This window comes from Magallana gigas, chromosome 10, assembly GCF_963853765.1.
Source record: "Magallana gigas chromosome 10, xbMagGiga1.1, whole genome shotgun sequence".
NCBI lineage: Eukaryota > Metazoa > Mollusca > Bivalvia > Ostreida > Ostreidae > Magallana > Magallana gigas.
The window spans coordinates 23849656-23855655 of NC_088862.1; positions in this window are offsets into that span (position 1 = coordinate 23849656).

Sequence of the window (6000 nt, forward strand, 5' to 3'; positions counted from 1 at the left end):
CCTGTATGATGATTTTCAGTGCTCTGTGATTGAAGACAACAAGACCCCAGCCAGTTTGCCTATGCTGACAGGTGTCTAACAAGGCCGCTGCATGCCACAGAAAAAAAATCGGGCGCGATATACCAAACATTCAAAACATTGGCTGGTTGACATGTGGGTTTTCAGGTTTCACTACACTATTAAATATTACTATATATTCTTACAAAAATTGCGCAACTTTAAATACACATTATAAATCCAAAACGAACTTCTGAGGAAAATCCTCTTGACATCTTTTTAAACAATGCTTCATTTATATTTTTCTGGCATAATACACACGTGCATCCAGCAAGGCGTCAGACTTTGTTTGCGTCAAAGTTACACAATTCATGTGCGTGAAAATCAAACTTTGGCTTTTTCACCCCCTCCGGAAACAATAGCATCAAACATTCAAATTTAATGACATAGTATTATTAAACACATTGTTTTTCATCTCATAAGAAAATTGAGCTTCTGTCGCTGGCGGAAATACCCCGAATTCAGAGGGGAACTCTGGAATTGTTTTGCTTCAGCCATGTTTTGACGTGAACCTTCAGTGAAATACTGTTATGACACCTGCAGTTTGATTGCTGTCATGTATGTTATCTTATAAGAATGCAAATGACCTCATGCATTAACATTTAATTTGAAATGTTACTGTTCCTTCATATAGACTTGATAATCAATATTAAACAGTCAAAGAGAACGGGAATTCATTAGCCCTTCACCACTATACTTGAAGATCATGTACGTCGGCTTTGAGAACATTACCTCATTGTGTCACTAACGATGAATCATCTCCAGTCGATGGCAACAAAGACTGGAATAAAGATGGATGCCAAGAGATGCAAAGTGCTGAAGGTGAACAGCAAAAGCGAAGCAAGCCTGACAATATTGGAAACAGTGAAGTCGAAAAATTGGACAGCTTCACTTAACCTTGTTACAAAGGAAGGATGGGGTACTGCTGACAATAGAAAGAGGAGAGCGATGACCGCCGCATCCTTCAGACGGCTAGCCAGTCTGGAATTAAGACCACAAATATCAGTAAAAAGACCCATTTCCTTCTCATCAAGAGGCTAGTCCTGTCTGTACTGTTAATCAGATTTGAGACTGTGAGACTTCGAAACTCAACAAGATAGAAGAAAAGAGGATAGACAACTTTCAGACCGAGTGCTTAGAAAGGATTCTCAATGTTAGATGGCAGCAGCATAACCCAAACAAAACAGTACTTGAGATAGAAGGGATAGATCTAGAGAACATCAGTGGCGATATGAGGAGGAGGAGGAGGAAATGAAACTGGATCGGTCACGTGTTAAGAAAGGATCTAATTGATGACTGTGCTGTGCCCCTCAAGTGGAAGTCTGTATGAGGGAAGAAGAAGGATGGGCCGCCCCAACACAACATGGCAGCGGAGGTTGGAGGTTGAGCTGAACAATATTATATGCAGGCTGGAGGTCCTTGAGCGTGGCACGCCGTGCAGTCTCAGACCGGCATCACTGGAAAAATAATGTTCTAGCCTTATGTGCCTCCTGGCACCAGATAATCTAGATACTATGGAATCATTAAAATACGTGGGGACCAATTTTTGTGGATTGCTAAACTTTTATAGGTTCGAAGGGACGCAATTTCGTGTATTTTCTCCTACCTACAAAAAGAAATATGACTTTATAACCTTAATTTATTAATTCGTGGATGATGTTAATTCGTGACTGAGAGTTACTCACGAATTCCACGAAAATTGAATCATCACGAATGATTCCAAGGTATATAAGATAAGACTAGTTGGGCTAGTCGAAGACACCAATATGGATGAAACTGAGTTTCATTGTAACCTTCATTTTATTGTAGATAATCAATTGGACAGAATATATCCGGTGATGTTAGAGGATCATTTCCACCTTCCAAACTGAGCATTACACTTTATATTGAATTTGATTTAAAAAAAACCTATGTGGAAAAGATGCACAAAGAGCAAATTTACTGTTAATTAGTATCCTTAGTGTGGTTTTGCAGAAAACTCAGTTAGCCTTAGCAATCGTTGTGTTATCGCATTGTCAAGCTGTTTATCAATACATTACCCTATTTTGATTATATGTTAGGTAATTAGGGGTCTTATGGGGCCATAGGTGTCCAAAACTTTGATCATTTATATCTAGAAAAGGAGAAATATTTTGGAAATCAATGTAGAAAAGATGTTGCTTAAAATAATGTTCTTAAAGGGACATGGTCACGATTTTGGTCAAATTTTATTTTTCTATTTTTATTATTTACAATGCTTTAGGAATGCATTTCTAATGATCAAATGAAATTTGGGTGCCAGTCGTAGAGTTTAAAGCAAGATACAGGGCTCGCAATTCTGCGTCATGTAAACAGGGCTCGTGCCTTTTTTTTGTTTACATAGGTTCAATATACCAGTAAAAATCTTTTTTTAAACTGATTGGTCTATTTTCTTGTTCATTTAAGCATAAATAAACAGTTCCTAACGATTAACACATTCATCTTGTGTCTAAAACTAGAATTTTCACTTCAACAATCAAAACGTAAACAAAAGTTTTGTTTACATAGCGAAGAATTGTAAGCTCTGTAACTCACTTATGACTCAACAAATGACACTCAAATTTTGGTTGCCTTTTAAAATGCCTTACTGAAGCATTGTAAACATTAAAATCGAAAAAATAATTTTTGACCAAAATCGTGACCATGCCCCTTTAACAATATGTTACCATTACAATTTTGGCTCTTGTAAGGAGTTAAAGGGTCGGGCCCTAAAACACTGTTGTTCAGATATCTTTAAAACGGTCAATTATTCCTAAACACTTGTAGAACAAAATATCTTTATACTTTGAGGACCTTTTATTTGATACCAAGAAAAAGGGGATGACCCCTGAAATTAGGTGTCAAGAGGGCTCTCAACTTGTTCAACTATAACATTTAACTGAACAATAATTTAGTAATAATTACAGATGCAAAAATATTTATTGTACAGCTCTTTATTTATATAGTTTCATAGAAAAATCAATGTTACGTAATAATTGGTTAAAGGGGCCAGAAGTCCAAAAACTTTGACCATTAACATCTAAAAAAAAGAAATATGTTGAAAAGCAATGTAGAAAAAGTTGCTCAGAATAACATTCCTAACAATATGCTACATAAAAATATTAGGTTCATGGCCCCAGTAAGGAATTAAAGGGTCGGCCCTTTATACACATTTGTTCAGATATAAACGGTCAACTATTCCTGAACACTTGTTGAACAAAATATGTTAACATTTAGAAGACATTTATTTTGATACTAAGAAAAAGGGGCTGGCCTGTTGAATTGAGGACAAGGAGGGCTCTTAAGTCTTTTTATTATAACTCCTCACTGAGCAAAAATGTGTTGTCATTACAGAAGCGAAAATGTTATTTTCATCGTTATTGACCTGAAAGTATCATGCCGAGTTTAAATCAGATATCGAACACTGCATTGCAAAGATATCGAGGTTTTTAAATTGATTTTTCCGGAAATTATTATTCCTCGTTCTTGGTTTTAAACATAGTGTTAAGTTCAAAGTTAAATTAACTCGTACAAAAAAATTTGAAATAATTGTTAAGTCATTCTTGAACATATGAGAAGTTTTATCTATTAATTTGTTCTTGGAATTTGAAATATTTGTTAAGTCGTTCATCGAATTATTCGGATTTTGTTAAATAGTACCTAGAAACATTCACTTTTTTTTAATTAAATTTATTATCACTTGTTATTGATTTTCGAAATTTGCATGTTACATTAACACCAAACTTTACTTCAATGGAAGACCCACTCGTTGCTTTGCAACGAGCTTTGCTCTAGTTTAAAAACCCCTAAAAACAATCCCCCCCCCCCCCAAAAAAAAAAATCAAAATCAGTATGATACACGTTGAAAGAAAGAGTCATTAAAGGTGAGATGGGACACTTCCATGTTGTGACGTATTGTTAAATCGAAATAAAGAAAAAACCAAGTGTGATTACATAAGTAGTTTCTTTTCAAATGGTGTAACCTATTGAGCGTAGCGCAGTAGGTAGAAAGGTTTTCTATGAATCTGTACGTCATGAGTGCGAATCCCGCTGGTTTCTTATTTTTTTAAAATACATTTCTTACCTTTCCAAATAATTTTAAACTTTAGTCCACAGATGTCCCATACCACCTTAATTCTTTTAATTTGTTCTTCATTATTATTAATCCTTGCAAATTATGCAAGTTTCAGTGATATATTCATCAATCTTTAACAATGTTAGGAATTAACTTTTGGAAAAACGAAGAAAGCTCCAAAATTACTTTAAAAAAGACACAGCTACAACTTTAGTCTTTCGAATTTTCCTTCATACTTCTCTCTTGGGACTTGCTTTCACTTCTGATGTGATGAAATCTCAAAACGTCGGCATTAAAATGAACATTTCCTCTTTCTCATTTTGCTTCCTTGCAAATAACCCTATCAGTTTTCTTAGGTGCTTTTTCTTCAATTGCTAAATTCTTTCAGTTCTTTCCTCCAATATTTTATGCACTAATGGTTCTTTATTTTACGCGCGTGCTTAATTCCTCGATTTGCATCAAATTGCGAACGCCAAATTTTTAACATACTTTCATTTAGTTTAGATCTGTCCGAGAACTAAAGGCAGGATTTTAAAATCCACGAGATTTACGCAGATATTAATTCCTTGCGTTTAATTAGGAATCTTTGGCACAGCATTTTTGCACACAGATGTGTATACCATTCATGTTGGCATGTAGAAAGTTGGGTTGGCTTCATAATCGTCACAACTGTAGAAAATAAATCTTCAATTAACATGCTTTGTATAATGCCTCTTCTTGTTGGATTCAAAAGAGGCTTCAAGTTGGTGGTCGACAAATAAAACTATACATCAGGTCAATTTAAATGATTCTTATAAAAATGTTTATCAAACATTATTGATTACAAAAATTCCAAATATTTCAGCTTAGAATTTAAAAAAAAAACCCTCTATATTTTGATACGGAGCTCTTGTTCCGAATGACATTAATATAGTTTTAAAATAGCAAAGACCAAAAAAGCCGCTTTAAGACCATATTTCTAAATGATCCATTTTAATCCACAAGTTCAACGTTTGCATAAAATTTCGAATTGACTAATGAAGCATTAACACATTATCTGCAATGATTTTACAATGCTTTCCTACAAATGTACCGAACAATTTTATATTTCTTATATCATTAAAACGTTTATCACTAAAACACTTCTCATACAATTATACCTCAATATGGTTATTTTATATAACGCGGCATCTGATTGGTTCCAGACAATCACGTGACCGGGCAACAAAACGTCGTGTCTCCCGGGGAATAAATATCATGTCTCACCTCTTCGGTAATATCGGGGTTTTTTTTATCCCAAAGTTATGAAAAGGTCAATATGAGCTTACAATGTTGAATAATCTGATGAAATAAAAAAAATTCCATCATTTAAATTCTCTTTATGCTACAAAATTCAATTTTGCTATATTTGATTCGAATTTATGAAAAACAAAGATAGACAATCATCCCCCCCCCCCAAAAAAAAACAAAAAACAAAACAAAACAAAAAAACACGACATTATTGCTTTCGAAAAGTCGAAAAATTATTAAAAATCGAATTATGTTGTATAATCATTTGCTGTTCGGAATAATAAAACTTTTATTGCATAAATGTTCGGGAAATATGAACATTAATTCCCCCAGAAAAATCATATTTCCCTCGGGCAGAGCCCTCGGAAAATATGATTTTTCTTGGGGAAATAAATCTTTTATTTCCCTCATCATCATGCAATAAATGTATAATGTTTATTCAAATGCTATAAGCAACCAACATTTTCAAGAAATTGTTACTCATTCATCACAATAATACAGGGTTTTACAACGTACAAAACATGTTTTGAAAAAATCATCAACATTATCAATTTGATGAAATTTATGCTTTTGCAATATCAAATGTAAGACCGATTAAAAAG